The sequence below is a fragment of the Macaca mulatta genome, chromosome 8, assembly GCF_049350105.2.
Source record: "Macaca mulatta isolate MMU2019108-1 chromosome 8, T2T-MMU8v2.0, whole genome shotgun sequence".
Lineage (NCBI taxonomy): Eukaryota > Metazoa > Chordata > Mammalia > Primates > Cercopithecidae > Macaca > Macaca mulatta.
Genome location: NC_133413.1, coordinates 86344205 through 86365510, shown reverse-complemented (window position 1 = coordinate 86365510; position 21306 = coordinate 86344205).

The following is a 21306-nucleotide window of genomic DNA, read 5'->3' as shown; positions in this document are numbered from 1 at the left end:
TGTTGTAAAGATTCAGATGCTATAAGTAAAGTATCCAGCACGCAGATACTCACAATAAATAGTTAATGTACTTGATTAGAGGTTAGGTAGACTAGAAGATGCGAAATTGGAAATGGGATAGACCATATGTAAGAAAACTTATATTGACCTATCCGGGGCCACCAACGAATAGGAAGAAAAGTAAAAGTTAAATGTTCTAAGTCAACTGTTTGTCTAAGTAACAGACAAATTTTTAAAATATCATCATCATCAATGAAAATATTAACTGTATTAACTACATGTTGTAAACTTTAGTTGGTATTTTCAGGAAGAAATAATTCCTACTCATGGTTGCTAATAATAAGGGAGAAATTATATTCAATAAAACTATACATAGCTTATATTTCATATATGTGATATCCATCTATAGACAAAGTAAAGGGAGAAAAGAAAGATAAGTAAGAAACTAGTGGGGGAAATAATTATATAAATATGTTAATCAATGTAAAGCAAATGTATAATACAACTTCTATACTAATATTTTGGGGAGATAGGGGCCAGGCATTATAGTAGGTAAACAATTCCACAGTTGTTTTTGTTTTTTGATGTACAAAATCCTTATATAAAGAATATGTTTACGTTCATTCCTGACATTAATCTTTTCCTTTCTTCATCAATGTAAATACATACTCACACTTTTCTTTGGAAACATTTTTTAAAAGATATATTTTCAGAGGAAAAAGGCTATATCATATATCCTTCCATAATGTGGAAGGCACAAAATTTATAAAGTCATGCTTGTAATACCTAAATAGAATACATTTTTTTCAATAAAATTTGCATTTTGCACAATTAGTTGATTTTTTTCTTGTCATTAAGCAATGCTGGCAGACAATCTTAACCATGAGCATTCATTCATTTGCTAATTAATTTAATCATTAGAGTCAGTTGGAATTAACTGGAGAGCTAAAGGTTCCCTCCCTCCTCGAGGCCATATTTTTTTCCATTGTGTTAGGGAGCCATAGACTTTTAATGAATTCACTTCCATTGCTATGGTGACTGCTCCAAAAGGCAACAAAACCTTAAGTAATGATTGGCAGTGCGACCTCTATGTTTGCATTTTCACACTGTTGCAGGCAAGATCAGGGAACTTTAATGATCACGGACCATGACTTGTCCAAAGATAAGAGCTGTTAGGCACTGTAGTTTGACATCTCTCACAGTCTTTCACAATCTAGTTCTTCTACATTTTGAAAGGTAAGTTATGGTATATGGAGGCATGTCAGGCAAATGTGTCAAATAGGAATATGATTCTGATTTGTGTATATTTACAACCCTTGCCCTTTAACACTCTTCAAAATGCTCCCCCCAAAAAATCAGTTTCGATGTTGTGGCAATTGAAGTGCTTTACAAATTATCATAAGCAGATCATAACACAAATCACTATGCACTTTACAAACTGTTTCTGGAATGACTATTTTTAGAGTCATGCCCATAAATACCTAAATAGAACACCTTTTTTCAATCAAATTTGCATTTTGCACCATTCATTGTTTCTTGGCATTAGGCAACAATTCTGGCAGACAATCTAAACCATTAGCATCCATTCATTTGTTAATCAATTAAATCTATTTAATGCATTATTGATAGGTAAACAACCTGTTACTTCTAAGCAAAACACATTATATATATGTTATATATATTTAAAAAACTTTTGAAAAGTAATATAGAACCTAGCAAAAATTATGTAAAGGGAATTTGTAACAATTAAATGCATATATATTCATATTTCAGCTATCTGGTAAAGACTAAACTGTTAATCATAATATTTCAATAATTTTTAAAAAACAAAGATTAAGAGCTACCAATAAATGTCAATATATCATCTAATCCACACATCAAAATGAGTGATATTTACATTTTTATTAACAAATAGTAAAGCTGAGAGACAGAAAGTATAAATAGCATGCCAACCTAGGCTCAGCCGGTAAGTGCCAGGGTAAACATTCTGACCCAGGCAGTGTGACCCAAAGCTTTTAACCACTATGCTGAAGTACAGAGTACAAAATCTTATTACAGTAATTCAGCGTCATCCATGGTGCTCCAAGAACTAAGAGAAAGAGGCAAACTTTTACCAGATACCAAATCAGGCACCATTTTAATGGTATATTAATGATTTTCATACAAGTAAATGTTAGTGTTATACTATTAAAAATTATCCTTAACCAGAGATTTTAGGCCACATTTTTCTATGCAAAAGAGAGTTTCCTTTATAGGAACTATTGTTTAAAATTTCTATCTCAGCGAGGCACGGTGGCTCAGCACACCTGTAATCCCAGGCCAAGGAAGGTGGATCTCTTGAGGTCAGGAGTTCAAGACCAGCCTGACCAACATGATGAAACTCCATCTCTACTAAAAATACAAAAAATAAAAATAAAAATTAGCTGGGAGTGGTGGTGCACACCTGTAACCCCAGCTACTTGGGAGGCTGAGGCAGGAGAACTGCTTGAACCTGGGAGGTGGAGGTTGCAGTGAGCCGAGATTGTGCCACTGCACTCCAGCGTGGTCAGCAAGAGCAAAATTCTGGCCTAAAAGAAAAAAAAAATTATCTCATATACTTTTTTCAGCCCCCGACAAAGTTCTTTCAGAATCTTACTAGTTGGAATTCATGGTTCCTTGCTTCTCTGAAACTTATTTTCTTACATGTAAAATAAACTATATTAGACTCAGTTTTCAAAGGAAATGATATAGAAATATATAAGTATGTCATTATGGTGATAAGTACATAATAAGTATTTGTTGAATTACATGCATTTCAGAGTTTTTGAATTTGGAGAAAAATTGAGCGTTTTCCCCAAAAGTCTAATATATCATCAAAATTTGTTGTAACATTGAATGTCTGTTCATATTTCTCTATTCCTCGTACTAGTTAAATATGGATCATATATAATTATTTTTTCTGTATCTGCCAATAAGATAATTTAGTTATAATGTGTAGGAAAAAAAAACCCCACTTGTACCTTAATTCAAATAAAATAAATACAAATCAACAGTCATTATTTTGGCATTAAAGGTAAAACTTAATTCCCAGGATTTAATGACCTATGTAAAGAAGCAAAGTAGTTCCTATTCCTATAATTATAAACTTTTCAAAACACACAGCAATTATGTTGGGTACAGTAGGATAATGGCATCTTAAGGAAGTATGTAACTAAAGAAGTTAAAGATGAAAATTATGCAAAGAGGACATTTGCAGAAATGCACACTCTTTGGTTACTTTTTTTGTTTTACGATATTAAATTCTCAAAATTTACAAACAGACTAAATAAGGTAGCCTATCTAGAGTACAGCCCCATACCCTGGAACCATATTCTTGCCAATGGTCTATGACATTTGGGAACAAATGCAATTTCATTGATTGTCAAATTGTTCTTTGTGATTGAGAACTTGGCTGATTTCTTTGCGAAAGAGTGAAAACATGAAGAGTCGAAGTCTTTCAGTAAAGCATAAATTCTATTTAGAAAATAACAGGGTAGCTACATATTATTACTGCTAGAGAAGTGTTAAAAATGTATTAAAATCAATCTCATTTAACTTGTGTGGGAAATCACACCTGGGGCTCACACCTGTAATCCCAGATCTTTCGGCAGCAGAGAAGGGCAGATTGCTTGAGCTCAGGAGTTCAAGACCAGCATGGGTAACATGGCGAAACCCACTCTCTACAAAAAATACAAAAAAATTAGTCAAACAAGGGAGGTTGAGGCTGCAGTGAGCCATGATCATGCCACTACACTCTAGCCTGGGAGACACTGCCTCAAAAACAAAGCAAAAAGAAGGAAACAAACTTCTTTTGTGTGTGGTACAGATTTCCAAAGGTTTATGTTCTGAAAACCATTATTTGCAGAATAAATATTCTAAACAAAATACGTATAATACTTACTTTGTGAGTGGAATAAAAGTTAAATTCTTTAACACATAACATTAATATTTTAAAATCAACTTTTGAGAAGCAAATACTGTGTCAAAAATTGTACCTTTTGATGCTAACTTTCTGTGTGGATATCATGTGACAGTTTTTGCAACTTTTGAAAACTACAGTTTAATAACCAAGGAAAGGTTTAATGTTCACCAAAAACATACATACATAAATCAAATAAAAACATATGTATATTATTTACAATAGAATGTGTATATTTCTCATAAACTCCCTTATAATTTGGAGCTTTCTCTTCAGGGAGGGCTCCAGTCATTCAACATTCTGAGGCAGTGAATGGCTCCATGGATGAGTAATGAGATAAAATACCTTTTCCATACAGATCATAGCCCTTCTGTCTGGTCTGTGTCACAAGTGACTAGGAGTCATCGTTACCAGCTGATGGGTGTTTAATTGTCAATGAGAAATGGCTCCTGGCATTGGTCCAATTCCTAACAGCAGTGTTCAATGTTATAGAAATCAACATAGTGTGTTAACTTTCTTATCTGCAAAGTGTATTGCTAGATGCATTTAGACAAAACAGAAAGCTCATTCAGCCCTAAAGAGCTATATTCAGAATGAAAATAAAGAATGCTTCCCAAAATTACATAACCATAAAAACATAACCATTAAAATATGAAGAGGAAGAAGGAAGGAAGGAAGGAAGGAAGGAAGGAAGGAAGGAAGGAAGGAAGGAAGGAAGGAAGGAAGGAAGGAAGGAAGGAAGGGAGAGAATTTTACTGTGCAAAACAATTGTCTTGGTTGTTCATTGAAAAAATAGATTCAAAGCATCATCTTTGAATCACATTAAAAAAATACATTGCTGGGGATTCTGTTGCAGATGTTTCTTGAACCACATTTTTAGGAAGAGTGATTTAAATGATGGAGAACTCTTGAAAGCTTTGAAGCAGGTGAATGATCTGTTTGCATTTGTGTTTGAGGAAGTTCATTCCAGCTAGAGATGGTAGATTGAAAGTGAAAGCTATGACTATTGGATTTTTCATTTTGTATAGATAGCTTATTGACACTATTCTACATGATTTGATATGCAGATTATTTTGTAGCTATATAATAAGTTTAAAAATATCAGACTTACAATAATAGAATACTAACTAAAACGCCAAAACAATATCAAGCAACACATTTGTGACAGCCTGGTTATTTGGCTCCATTTGTGAAATCAAGGCTATCTAGTAATGTACAGTATTTTGTACAAAGTGATTGTTCAATTAATGTTATTGATTGTCTTGCAGGCATTTCTGAGAGGCACGTTACTATAAACTAAAATAGTAATACTTCTTTTCATTTAGCAAGATGGGATGACTGGGATTTAGCCATGGGCAGTATAAAGTACAGAATAAATTTCAGATAGTTGATAAGTTGCTATTTTGTTTCTAGGAAATAACACGTTTTCATTTGAATGAGTATAAAAAGGTGCCTACACATTTCATTTTAGAGTCTGTATAGATTAGATTTTTTGACTCTATTATAATTTTTATGCCAAAAATTGTTTAAAATTTTTAATCATGTAAGAAATAATAGATAAAATATATACATACAATTCAAAGTCAAGATCAAATACTACAAATAATTAACAAATTCTATACAAAATGCCTGGTACACAGTCTGACACACAATAGGTGAACAGTACCATTTGTATTCCTTGGCATCAAGGAAGATTAATGATGACCCTGGTTTTGAAAGTTTAGGAGTTTCAAGCGACTGTGGAAATGACATAAGCTTTGGATTCTCAAGGTCACTGTTATTTTTAATCTGTGTAGTCAAGAGCCATTGTACTTACCTTTCTGCACTTTAATTTTTTTCAGACATATGTATACATACACATGCACACATATGTTTATAATTGAACATTTACTATATTAATATATGTCAGACACTGTGCCAACCAATTAATTTATGTAATCTCATTTAATTATCTGATTTGTTCCTTGAAATAAATTTTTAGTGTACGGACGAGGAAAGTAAGCCTCAGCCAAGTGAACTGAAGTGTTTACTTCATGAGAAGTGTCGGCACTGAGTTTCAAATACAATCACCCTTTCCTTGGTGAGGATTTGGGGGCAACTGTCCCAAAGTTCTCCTCTCCTGCCTCAGATCTAACCAGGAGAGCACAGGCAGACACTTCACAAACACACAGAGAATTTGAATTTCAACTTTATCTCAAAAAGTTCGGGCCCCCTTGTTACAAGTATACTGCATATTGAATTATTTATTTGATAAGTCCTAGCAAACACAAGTATATTTTTCCTTGAACTTACTATTTGTCTAATGAATAAATATGCACAGAATATATATGCACATATACATATACACATATGTGTAGTGTGTCTGCATTTATTTGTGTATATATGTGTATGTACATTATATATATACTTTATATATCAACTACCTATAAATATATACTGCATGCAAACACTGATTTTATGTATGTGTGTGTGTGTGTGTGTGTGTGTGTGTATACATCTTTGAATCACATTAAAGCATCATCTTTGATACAGGGTATATATATATACATACCCTCTCCCCTCTTTCCAAGGCCATAAGCTTCAGAAAGAAACTACATTTCATCTTTCCTGTCTCTGGAACACATCTGGCCATGAACTGTTCTCAAAAATATTGGTTGAATTAAGTACGTGAAATAAGCCAACGGCATGAACCATTCTCCATATTTTTCAAAGAATCAATAAAATTGTTTTTCAACGTGCCATTTACTAAATTTGTTGGTATAATTCACATTGGTCCACATGCGTCATGGAGTAGGCGTAGAATATCTTGATTATTGCAAAACTATTTACAAAGCTTCCCTTGAGAATTTATTTGGGATTAAGTAGTGAGCTAGGTCTTAATACTATTAGGTAGAATTGAAGCTAGTTGATCATCCACACAAAATGAGAAGTTTAATTAGTGATTTTGTGCCAACATAAATCAATATTTCTGTAGCTTGCTATAGGGCTATTTTATGTTCAGGATGTTTTAAAGACAGCATTTATTTGTACTATTTAATTAGAGAAAATTATTTTTAAAAACTCAGAAGCAACCACAAATTCCACTAATGACAAAAGTAACATATCTTGTAGCTCTTCTCTATGGGTATGTTTTAAATAACTAAGGTAAAATTGTTCACACTTTGTTTTTATCCTGAGTTTGCAGTTTGGGTGTACTTGTTGGAAATATTTGTCAGGTTTTATATTTTTGCTTAATACTGTCTATGTTGGCTTCAGCATGACATAGTATTATGACCCACAGTTTTAGATAAAATCACACTCATTGCATTTATTTGACGCAACTGTTGCTAGACAGCAAATCATAAAAAAACAAATCTGAATTGCATGGCATGTTTCAAAAAATCCAAAATGGTTTGCTTTTCATATGTGTATTAAGCAATAATGATAAAGAGGTAGCATCTTCCTTGAGTTGGTCTGTTGTGGACAGGCACTATTTCCACATTTTAAAAGATTTTGATATTTAGACTTTATTTTACAGTAAAGGTGTTTTTCTGGGCTTATTGCTTATCTTACCTTGTTTAGATATTCACTTACATCATATTAGCTACCCCAAATAATAACAGATTCCTTTTTTCATATGAATCAATTTATGATATTAATATCTATAATTTTGAATTATCACTTATCGCCTGTTTATTTAGTGAGACTGAGATTGAAAAGTCATTATACTGAAAAAATAATTAGTCTTCCTAAATGGATTAAAACATTTCAACAGACTTTCTGGTGAAAATCATTTATTAACTTGCAATTACCTGAGTAAGTCTGTAAGTTCAATTATGTTGAATATTTTATGGCTTTGAATTATTAGAAACTATAAGCTTACCTTTACTTTTCAATTATGTTTTTATGAAGATATAATATCAAGATAGTTTGATAACTTGAACTATAACTTTTAAATATTTAGACATGATTCTTGGCTCCCTTTTTGTATCCTTGCCTCAGGATCAGAAATACTTGACTTGATAGCTGGAAAAACTCAATTCTCTCTGCAGTGTCCTTTTTTAATTTTTTTCTCTTTGTATTTTGTATGATGCCTAGATCAGATATGCTTAATTTATTTTAAAGTTTTTCCTTCTCATGAAGTTCGTATGCTTGGCTTTTTGTTCATTCTCACAAGATGTGAAGAATTTACCAAACAAAATTTTACATGTCAATATAATGTTCTAAATTAAATTATCTTATTAAAAATTGAAGACTTTCTAAAGTTATTTTGTGTAGTTTTGAATGCAAACACACAAAAAACAACACTATAAAGATTAGAATGACTATATAATCACATCTCCAATATATTTCCTTTCATTATGATTTCCATTCTAAGAAACATCTTTTGGCTTAAAAATGTGTAATATTCTAACTAAAATTATTAAGAAGTATACTATGAATCAACTACCGGCATATTTGATTTAATTTTCTCAATACTTTTATACATAAATTTTGTGCTCGTCATTATATTTTGAAATTTTGATCTTGTAATAATATCTATTCAATAATGCATTCATACATCTTCTGACATTTAGAATGTTAATATATCAGGTTTTCAATCCCAATTATCTGAAGCTGATTTTCAGATATTAGCAATTACTCAGAATGACATAATGGACTTGTCTATATTATTTATTGATAATGTTTTTGGCTGGAACTGAAGCCAAATTATTACTGGTACTTATGAGTATTGTATTTCTGCCAATCTCTAGCCCATTGACTTTATCTTCTCACAAACTTCAAAAAGACTACTAATACCAGGAAAATGAAATTTAAATGAAATCAGGGGAAGGAAGTGAGATTGTTTAGTGGAGAGGTGCTTTTGGTGAAAGATAGTTTTTGTTCTGCCTCTCACATTAAAATTGAGACGATGAGCAAGTCACATTATTTCTCTGGGTTTCAGCTTTTCTATTTGTAAAATAAAGTTTGGTTTTGAGCCTTCTAAAGTTTTTTCTAACTCTAAGCCTTATGAGGACAAATGCTCTATCTGTATTTTATGATACCCCTAGTGCTCAGCACATTGTCTGGCATACACTAGGCACTCAGTAAATATGTGTTAAATGGCTACCTGTCAGACCATATATGTTTAAAGCATGAAATAGATGACCTTAAAATGAGGTGGTTTGGGTAATAAAGATACTCAATCCAGAAGAAGACACAGCTAAAATAAGTTGATGGAACATTCTGAGATTCCACATAAACAATTCTAAAAGTATAGTGTTTATCACTGGTAAGTCTGAAGATCTGATATGGATTCTTATGGCTCTAGTATCACAAATTTGTCACCATTTATCTGCATTTTGATAGTTTTTGTAACTATAAAAAAGTTGCATTCTAATTTTTTTGTTTGTTTGTTTCAGATAGGGTCTCTCTCAGTCGCCCAGACTGGAGTGCAGTGGTGCAATCATAGCTCACTGCAGCCTGGAACTCCTGGTTCAAGTCATCCTCCTGCCTCAGCCTCCTGAGTAGCTGGGACTACAGAAGTGTGCCACCATGACTGGTTAATTCTTATTTCATTTCCTTAATTTTTGATAGAGGCAGAGTCTTGCTATGTTGCCCAGGCTGATCTTGAACTCCTGGCCTCACTTATCCTCCTGCCTTAGCCTCCCAAAGTGCTGAGATTACAGGTGTGAGCCACAGCACTCAGCCTTGACTAACATTTTTCAATTGAAATTGATATTCATATTAACCAGAAACTAAAGACACCTGTACCCCTCAAAATCACTCCAACCTCATTTTTCTGAATAATGAGCTAAATTCTGGACTATGGTTTTCAAATGTAGATCCAGCTTTATGGACTTTTTGCTGGGGCTGCTTGAAATCAGCAATTTCCAATCACTTTATATTTACCTAGACTCAGCTCGGAATTTCAATATTAGCCTTGACTCCTAAACTGATAATCAGGACAAGACGTACATGTGTAACCTTGTGGAATTACTCTGACATTCAAAAATTTAAAGCACTCTGAGGAGTAAAGACTAAAAACTCTTCTGGAAACATGAACCACTTGAACCACTTCAGTAATTTTCAATTGCTTTGTGATGTACAAGCAAAGAACCTCGATCACTTTCACACTGAAGCACTTAAGCTCTCTGATAATTTTACACCCTTACAGGCATTTTCAGAATGTCATCATTTCCCCCACTGAAGTGGTTTTAAAAATATGTGAAGTGTTTCAATAATTTTAAATTATCTTCTATGGCAAATGCTCAAACACTGATCGCCTCAAAATTTATGAGCTAATAACATTTGAAGCGATCCAATATTTTCTTTTAAAAATCTATGTATAATTTCAATTGTTTTGCTAAGTAATTTCAATTTGGATTGAATAGACTACATAGTAATATAATTAAAGATATATGGAATGAAACCTGACTGTATCAGAAGTCACTTAAAAATGCAAATCTTAGAAAATAAGCCATATTTCTCATCTCAATCCTTGAACAAAATATTTGCAAAATATATTTTAATTTCTTTATTTTAAGACATTGACCAAAAATATATGGAAAATAAATTAAAAATGAAACTAAACAAACTAGCATGATTAAACAGAGATCAGAAAACAGTTTAAACAATGCTATTTGAAAAATAAAAGTACCATATTTCAGAAATATAGGGATATATAAATATATTAATAATGTGCCCTATGTAGAAAGTGACAAATATATAGTTAGACATATTCGAAGTTTACAAATAGAAAAGTTTTAGTTTATTTGAGACAATACGCAAGAGGACTTCTTTAAACTAATAAGCCATAATTGTAGAAAGCAATAACTAAATTATTTGACATCTTATCTTTCACCTTAATTATTAATGTTCTTTGATATGTATTTCAGAATACCATGTTTTCCCCTAATATTTATAAACAATGCTTTCTCCTTCTCCCAAAATGCTTGAAATAAAATTGACAATCAGGAACATGCAAAATATTCATTGGTTTTCAGTTCTTAGAACATGGTTAGGACGGTGATACCATAATGTGAGGATCAGGGAACTGGGATATTGAGGAGGAGAGGGAAAATGAAAGTCTATGTGAACCCTTTAGAATAGCTGTGTGTCTACAGTGATAAATAATGATAAATAAGGCCAAGGTGATACCATCAGATATCACCTACATAAATGTTTCATTTTACAAATAGGGAAATTGGGAACCAAAATGGTTAAAGGAATTATCCGAAGACTCACATTTTTATGAGAAACAAAAAATTAGATTTTTCACTCTGTGTCTCCCTTATATATCCTTTTCCATGATCATTGCCTAACAAATATGAAATCTCTACTGTAAAATAAGTTGAATCTAACTTTGTTGACAATATGATTTAAATAGAAAATCATGGAAATTTAGGACTGGAAAAATGTTGGACTTCAACTAAAGTGATTCAGCCATTCCATTTTATGGGTAGAGAAGGTGAGTCTTAAGAAGTGAAGTGACTTGAAAGTGGCAGAGGTCTGGCAATAATTCAGGTCTCTGACCTATGTTTTACTTTGACAACTTACATTATAGATTCACTTTGTATCATTCTGTTCACCTAGAACAGTTTCTTTGTTTTACGTCACTGTGAATGAGAAGGGGAAAAAAACAGTAATAGTCACTTGGCTTTAAACTTTTGCAGAAAATGTATTTGAGAGATCTTTTTACTATATGCTTTAAAATATGTAACCATCTAAATTAGAGTTTATTGTAAAATGAAATGTTGAAATACTATAAAATGCCACTTTGAGAAATGCATATGATAAAAAAATTCTAAGTTAATGACATATTAGGAATAAAATTATTTGATAATATATCTGTATTTGATAAAGGAAGGGATCTGGTAATTGGAAACATGAAGAAATAAAATGTTGTTTAAAACTGATTAGTAGGTACTGATTAAATTAGTAGTGTAATTGCACTGATATTGTGACCTGCAATATCTCTACAATTTTATTTTCAGCCTCTCAAGAAAAGCTGTTTGCACAACTAAATTGTAGTGGTTACATAATATGAATAATGATGAGCATTACAACACTCATTTTTCCACATGATAAAGATGAATCAGAATCTCACGTCGCCTACACTTGTTATCCTTTACAAATCAGTTCCTGTAGGTAATGCCCATTGAATCATTACATAGATAGAAGGTCAATTTAATTATTGGGTATTTTACTCCCATATCTCCAAAATACGGTGTTCTAAAATTGTATTACATAAAAGCAATGTGCATTTATTTTGGGTGGTATTACAAGCCCAAAGTAACTTGGTAAGTGATAGAGATCACATTAGGGGGATAGCACATGAATATAGAGAAGGCTCAAGAGACATGGTATGGTAAGAAGGTACCATAGTAAGTCAATCTCCTAGTCTCACTAAGCATAGACATCAGGGGACTATTAGGAACCTCAATCAATATATTCTATAACTGATGCAATATGGTCAAAATAAGTATAAGAAAGCCTGGATAAGCTGTCCGCTCTTCCTAATATCCAGATTGTATGTAACTCTCTTAGAGCCAGCCGGTGAATCACTCTACTTCAGAGAAAGTTTCCATTACTGGAACTAGTCCAGTGCAGAAGCATAATTGGGACACACAGTCTCAGATATGTGCTAATGCAATCCTAAGAGACCTCCAGATATAAATCCTGGGAGACACTTAGGAGCGCTGTTGGATCCTGAAGTGACTATACAGTTTGCCTTTTCAAAGGGAAAGATGCGAAGTAGGAAGCTGAATGAAACTTGAAGAATAAAATGTCAATTATATTTTATTTGTTAAAGAAATATGTGTATGCTCACAGTTTAATTCAAACAAATGCAACTGAGTACAATGAGAAAATTACACTTGCATCCCAAATCCCATCAACTAGGTTTGACCATAGTCAAGATAAATATGTGCACAAATGACCTTCAATACACATGTTTATATAAAAAGAATGGCTGGGTAGATACATTAAAGATGGCTAAATAGTTAGATAAATAAAGCAGTACCTTTTTATTGTGCTTTGCTTTATTGTACTTTGTAGATATTGAGATTTTCACAAATTGAAGGTTTGTGGAAACCCTGTGCCAAACCAGTCCATTAGCAGCATTTTTTCCAACAGTGTATGCTCACTTTGGGTCATTGTGTCACATTTTGAAAATTATCTTAATATTTTAAACTTTTTAATTTTATTATGTCTTCTGTGGTGATCTGTGATCAGTGATATTTTATGTTACTATTGTAATTGTTTTGGAAGAACCATGAAGCAAACTGCATGTAAGATGGCAAATTTAGTCAATAAATGTGGATTTCTGACGGCTCCACTAACTGACTATTCCCTGTGTCTCTGCCTATCCTCACGACATCCTGTTCTGTGAGACACAACAAAATTCGGCCATTTAATGAGGAAGAGTTGCACATCTCTCAGTTTGAGCTTAACTTTAAACTTAGTGAGAAAGACATGTAAAAAACAGAGATAGGCTAAAAAACTAGGCCTTTTGTGCCAGTTTGCCAACTTGTAAAAGCAAAGAAAAAATACGTGAAAAAAATTAAAAGTGATACTCCAGTGAATGGGAATCAGAAGAAAGTGAAACAGCCTTTATTGCTAAATGAAGAAAGTTTTAGTGGTCTAGATAGAAGATCAAAACAGCTACAATATTTCTTTAAGTCACAGCCTAAACCAGAGCAAGTACCTAAATCTCTTCAATTCTGTGAAGTCTAAGAGAGGTGAGAAAGGTTGGAAGCTGGCGAAAGAAAAGATGGAAGCTAGCAGATGTTGTTTCATGAGTTATAAGAAAAGATGCCATTTCTATAACAGAAGTACAAGATGAAGTAGCAAATGCTGACAAAGAAGCTGCACCAACTTAGCCAGAAGATCCAGCTAAGATCATCCATGAAGGTTACACTAAACAGGTTTTCAACATAGAGCAAGCATCCTTCTATTGGAAAAAGACAGCATCTAGGACTTTCATAGCTAGAGAAGAGAAGTCAATGCCTGGCTTCAACATTTCAAAGAACAAGCTAACTGTCTTGTCAGGGGCAAATCCAGTTTTGGCTTAAGTTGAAGCCAATGCTTATTTACCATTTTGAAAATTCTAGGGTCCTTAAAAATTATGCTAAATCTACTCTGTCTGTGCTCCATAAATGGAAAAACAAAGCCTGAATGACAGCATATCTGTTTACAGCATGGTTTACTGAATTTTAAGCCCACTCTTGAGAACTACTGCTCAGGAAAAAAAAAAAAAATTCTTTCAAAATATTATTGCTGATTGACAATGTATCTGGTCACCAAAGAGCTCTGATGGACATGTACAAGGAAATCAATGTTGTTTTCTTGCCTGCTAACACAGCATCCATTGTGCAGCTCATGGACTAAAAAGTAATTTTGACTTTCAACCTTATTATTTAAGAAATACATTTTGTAAGGCTATAATTTCCATAGATAGTGATATGGTTTGGCTGTGTCCCCACCCAATTCTCACCTTGAATTGTAATAACCCCATATGTCAAAGGTGGGGTCAGATGGAGATAACTGAATCATCGGTCGGTTTTCCCCATACTGTTCTTATACTGTTCTCGTGGTAGTGTATAAGTCTCATGAGATCAGATGGTTTTATAAATAGAAGTTCCCCTGCACCAGCTCTCTTGCCTGCCACCATGTGCCATTGCTTCTTCTTTGCCTTCCAACATGATTGTGAGGCTTCCCCAGCCACGTGGAACTATGCATCCCTTAAACCTCTTCCCTTTATAAATTACCCAGTCTTGGGTATGTCTTTATTAGCATTGTGAAAACAGACTAATGTGGATAGTTATTTCTCTGATGTATCTGGGCATAGCAAATAGAAAACCTTCTGGAAAAAAACTGACCACCATAGATGCCATTAAGAACATTTATGATTCATGAGAGAAGTTCAAAATATCAACATTAATATGAGTTTGGAAGAAGTTGATTTCAACTCTCATGAATGACTTCGAGAGTTTAAGATTTTAGTGGGGAAAATAACTGCAGATGTGATGGAAACAGCATGAGATCTAGAGTTAGAAGTAGAGCCTGAAGATTTGACTGAATTGTTGCAATGTCATTATCAAATTTTAACTGATGAGAAGTTGCTTCTTATGGATGGGCAAAGAAATTGGTTTCTTGAGATGGAATCTACTCCTGGCACAGATACCATAAATCATATTGAAATGACAAAATAGGATTTAGAATATTCCATAAACTTAGTTGATAAAGGCTGCGGCAGCATTTGGGAGGACTGACTCCAATTTTGAAAGAAGTTCTACTGTGAGTAAAATGCTATCATACAGCAATACATGTTACAGAGAGATGGCTTGTGAAAGGAAGAGTCAATCGATGTCCAAATTTTATTGTTGTTTTATTTGAAGAAATTACCACACCCCAATCTTGAGCACCCACCACTCTCATTAGTCAGCAGACATCAACATGGAGGCAAGATCTTCTACCAGTAAAGAGATTACAACTTGCGGAAGGCTCAGATGATCTTTAGCAATTTTGAGCTATAAAGTATTTTTAAAATAAGGCATATACATTGCTTTTTTAGACATAATGCTATTATATACTGCAATTCTGACTTGTATATGCACTGGGAAACCCAAAATTTTGTGTGATGCCCTTTATTTGGCTATTTGCTTTATTGAGGTAGTCTAAAATAGAACCGACAGTATCTCCAAGGTGTGTCTGTAGTAGATGAAATTTATACAAATAAAATTTTAAAATTACATTTCACCTGAATTTAACTAAAGAACAATAAGCTAAACTGACACTAAAGTACTTGTTAAAATTCAAATAAAATATGTTATTATTGCTAATCCCTACAGAGATTACTTTAAAACATCTCTTATTCCTTGAAGTTCAAGATGAAGATGGTTATGAAAAATACTAAGTTTAAGGTCATTATATTTAAAGTTATATGTTTTAACTTCAGGTTATATTTACCTTGTCAAAGTTTAGAACATTTGCAATCTCTTCTGAAATTAGTTTTTCTTGGTCTACCTTCTGATCCTTTCGAGAAATTTTTCTTTGATTGTATTTTGAAACATTTTAGATTTTTTTCCTAATATCCTATACATCTAATTATATTTTTCTATATTTAACTTTTTCATTTAATTTATATGTACTATATTTTCTAAAATTATGTAAAGTTTTATATTTTATTATTATTATTTTTGAAAAGTTTTCTTAAGCGTCTTCCTGATGCTTATTATGATTTCAGCTATGGCTGTGCTTTTCTTTTTTTTTTTTTTCTTTACATGTAACTTTCATCTTTTAACATTTTAATTTTCTTTACATGTTCCTTTGTCAAGCTCTGTCAAATCTCTTAAATCTCTTTTTATCTTACTTTAGTGTCTTTTTTTTTTTTCCCCCAACAAGATCTCACTCTGTTCCTCATGCTGGAGTGCAGTAGTGTGATCATAGCTCACTGCAGCCTTGACCTCCTCACCTCAGCCTCCTGAGTAGCTAGAACTACAAGCATGTGCTGCCAACACTGAGTAATTTTTTTTTTTCAGAGATGGATTCTCACTGTATATCCCAGGCTGGTCTGAACTCCCGAGTTTAAGCAATCCTCCTGCCTTGGCCTACCAAAGTGCTGGGATTATACATTAACTTTAGTGTTTTATGACATCATTCAATCCATTTATCCTTTTGTAATTTTCCTTTTTTTAAAAGAGTGCTTATGATTGACTAGAGCTTCTTTGACACGATGGAGAACCTTTGTTTTCAGAACACTTGGCCTACTTCCTTGTGTGATTCTTCTTGTGTTCAACTTATCTTCTCTGTATTATGTTTTCATTTCTTTGTTTTTTTCTTTGATCTTACATTCTATTTATAGGTACATTATTGTTATGTTAATCATTCTTATTGTGGTAGACAAAATGGTCATGCCCTAGCCCCAAAACCTATGAATATGTTACCTTACATGAGAAAAGGAACTTAAAAGATGAAAAGTCAATGAGCTTAAAATAAGGATAGTATTTCAAAGTTTTCAGATAGACCTAATGTAATTCTGTAACTCCTTAAAAGCAGAGACTTTTCTTGAGCTGGAGCCGGAGAGAGGCAGCAGAAGACAGAGAGATTTGAAGTGTGAAACGGACTCCATCTGCTGTTACTGGAAGGAGGCGCATGAAAAGCACAAAAAGTGCAGGAAGCCTTTAAGAGAAAAGAAAGCCAACAAGGAAACGGGGACCCCAGTCCTACAACTGCCAGGAATTGAATTCAGGCAACAACCTAAAAGAGCTTGAAAGTCAGTGCTTTCAGTCACACACATTAAAGGATGTTGCTCTGTCAACACCTTCATTTCAACCAACAGAACACAGAAGCCCACTCAGACTTCTGACCCACAGAAACTGTGAAATCAATTTTTATTGTATTTGGGGGCTAAGTTTGTGATAATTTATTATGGTAGCAATGGGAAACCAATACTTACATATAGTTAATTTTTGAAGAATTTTTGAGAGGACCAACTTGAAACTTCTAACCACTATTTTTCTTTCTAGAACTTTCATTATGCATGCAATTTCCTCTACACTGGCAAGTGTATCTTCCCTCCAGTCTGGTGCACAAGAGTTTAGGGTGACAAAGGCTCTCCATTTTGCCATAGATCACTGCTATCCTATTTCACTGCTTTTAGCCGGAAGATAGGTTGTAGGTAGAAATAAGCTTTACTTATTTCCTCCATTGTCTTCACCTCCCTTTTTTTTCTTCAGAGCTAAACTATTTCTCTGCAGGAATATTTGCTGCTGCTTCTGAGATACACAGACCTCTAGACCCTATCTTCTGTTAAGTCGTTCTTGAAAGTCTTTCAAGTTTAGAGAAATCCATAATCTGCAGGCGGTCTAAGAAGGCGCACCTTCAGGCTATAGCCTTCTATTGCATCCATTATAAGGCTTCACAATTTGTTTCCTAATCTGCAGTTTCTGGTTCTGGCGCTTTTGTTATTTATTGTGATAAAGTCTTTTTGTTGTTGTTCTTCTAATATTTGCTCTTTTACTTTTCCTTCTCTATTTAGGAGTAGTGAGAAATGTTGAAAATGCCTCCACTTCTCAAATTTTAACCAGAAACAGTGTGCATTTTTGGTAAGTCTTTCAACATAGGGAATGGAAAAGAGAAAACTCAACACAGAGAAAGGAGGAATGAGGTAGGAAAAAATGATATAAAAATGGGAAGCACAAAACCAAAATAATCCAACCTGCTTTGAATTTCTCTTTTGATTTAGATTGAAATTGACCTTAATCCAGAAGTTTTCTTTATGTTCTCAGTTCCAGTAACAATAACCATGACACATATACACACAAGTGTAAAAATAACAAAAATGCTATTGCAATCTGAGAAAAAAAACTTTGACGAAGGAATGTATTTGGTTGAACAGATTATATTCACATTTTACATGCCACACAATTTTTTAAATTTTAATAAAATGAAATAAGAATAGGTCACCTTCTAAATACCCAGTCACTATTTTCTGTACTGAGGCATATCAAGGAACAACAAAAACATACTCCGTAAGTGTAACAGTTTGGGGCAGGGAGGGAAACAAACAATAAATAGATAAACAAATTTATGCCAATTTGTGCTAAAGAAAAGAAAGGAAAAGTCTGGCCCAAAAGGCCCCATTTCATAGAAGCTCTCTCTTATAAGGTGACATTTAACAGACCTGAAGCAAGAAGGATACCATGCAGGGACAAGAGCAAATGAAATAGCCCTAAGATGAAAGAAAGCATACTTCATGTCTTTCAGAACACAAGGAGTCCCTTTTAGGCTAAAGCAGGAAAAGTGGAAGGAAATGCTAGTTGGGGATGAGGTTAGATGGGCAGTGAGTGGCCTGATCAGTAGAGCCTTTTGGACAATTATGACTTAATCTTTTACTCCTGTTGGGAGATAGGAAGCCACTGGAGAGGATTAAGGAAAGGAATATTGTGACATGTTTTCTCTGGATCCTCTGGTTTCTGTGGAAGTGAGTAGAGGCAGAAATAGGAAACCAGTTGGGACACCATTCAACCCAAGTAGAAGGTAATGGTGATCTGTACAGGGTTGGACAGTGATAGTGGCAAAATGGAGTCAACTTCTGGGTATATGTTCAAGGTAAAATTAATACAATTTGCTAGGGCATGTGGCATGTGAGAGAGAGCGAGCGAGAGAGAGAGAGAAGAAAGAGAGAGAGAAAGAAGGAAGGAAGGAAGGAAAGAAAGAAAGAAAGAAAGAAAGAAAGAAAGAAAGAAAGAAAGAAAGAAAGAAAGAAAGAAAGAAAGAAAGAAAAGAAAGAAAAGAAAGAAAAAGAAAAAAAGAAAGAAAGACTGATTTCAAAGTATTTTGTGGCCATGTGTAAATGTCAAAACATTTCCTAAAGGACAGTGTCTTTATTCTTCAGAAAGGAATTTAAGACAATACTAAATGTTACAACTGCTAGACTCTTCTATCTCGCATATAACAGCCATATTATGTTTTGCAAAGTGTTTAGCAGAAAGTGATCAGTAGAGGCTGAATGAATGAAGAAGAATTAACTTAATAGTTACAGATTATACTGGGGAAATGTTTTGTTTACATTTATGTATAATACATATCGAGAGAAAGATTTTTGCTATAGCAATATGAAATTTTATATCATTTGAGACAATTTGCACCCATGTTTCACAAAGATAAGAAAAATAACTTTTTGTGATACTGCATAATTCGAATTCTGCCTAAAGCATGCCACACAGAAATAATGATGACACTATTCAATCCAATAATATAAAATCAATAGATGTCATTAAACTGCCATCTAAAGCAAATTTTAAATGCCATTTTGTTGATTATTAATTAGATTGACACTTGTCAAATTAAACTAATTTTTTTTTCTTTTGCTCAAAAAATATGTTCTCTTGTCTTGAAAAATATTGATGGAAGCTAAAATAATGGAGATATTAGCAAATAATTCCATCAGACGTATTTTTAACAATGAGGTTTAATTTTTTAAAGACAAATTTTATTGTCTGTATAAATTCCATAAATAAAGCTTTTGCAAATGGTCTTTTAACTTGTATTGATCATGACCTTGGCATTCAAAGTCTAATTATACTGAAAACTGCCCATGTCTCTTGTGTACTAGAAAATCATTACTTGAAATTAATCAGTTCTTCAAACACACCATTCCTAATTACTGTGTGGTTATTGAGATAGTATACAATTTTTAAAATATATAGAGTATTAATTTCACATACCTTATTTGCATAAATTATAGTATTATCATGAAAGGAATGCATAATATATTTTACATCATACCATAACTACAAACACGACTTAAAGCAGAATCTTACTATTTCTGACAAACATTACATTCACTAATTAATAATAATTAAAAAATAACATCAGCAAACATTCTTGAATACTTAGTATGTGCTGGTAAATGATTCTAAAACACTTTATTTTCTTTTAACAAATAATTATGTAGCACATACTATGTGCAAGCACTATTGAAAATACGTTACAATTATTACCTTGTTTAATCTCTGCAGTCAACTGAAACAAAATTATATTCATCTCTATGAAAATAAGGGAAAAGAGCTATCCTGGCCAACATTGTGAAACCCCATCTCTACTAGAAATACAAAAATTAGCTAGGTGTGGTGGCGCGTGCCTATAATCCCAACTGCTCAGGAGGCTGAGGCAGGAGAATTGCTTGAACCAGGGAGTCAGAGGTTGCGATGAGCCGTGATCATGCCAGTGCACTCGAGCCTGGTAACAGTGAGACTCCATCTCAAAAAAAAAAAAAAAGAAGAGAAAATGAGAGAAAAGAGGTATGAAAAGTTATCATAACTGCCAGTAATCACAGTCTACATAAAGATTCTTTAATATTGTAATGTGGTAGGCCGAATTCTAAGATGGACCCCAAGATTCCTGTCCTTAAGTATGGGAAGAACTTGTGAATATGATGGGATTTCCCTCCCATGATTAAGTTATGTTATAATGGTGATATGGTCAGGCTGTGTCCCCAACAAAATCTCATCTTGAATTGTAGCTCTGCTAAGCCCCACGTGTCATGGGAGGTACCTGGTGGAAGGTAATTGAATCATGGGGATGGATTTTTCCCATGGTGGTCTCATGATAGTGAATAAGTCTCATGAGATCTGATGGTTTTAAAAGGGGAGTTTCCCTGCACATGCTCCCTTGCCCGCCACCGTGAGAGACATGACTTTGCTCCTCATTCGCCTTCTGCCATGATTGTGAGGCCTCCCCAGCCATGTGGAACTGGGAGTCAATTAAACCTCTTTCCTTTATAAATTACCCAGTCTCTGGTAGGTCTTTAGTAGCTGCATGAGAACAGACTAATACAAATGGCAAAGATGAAAGGGTTTCACAGATGTCATTAAGGTCCTTAAACCAGTTTTCTTTACATT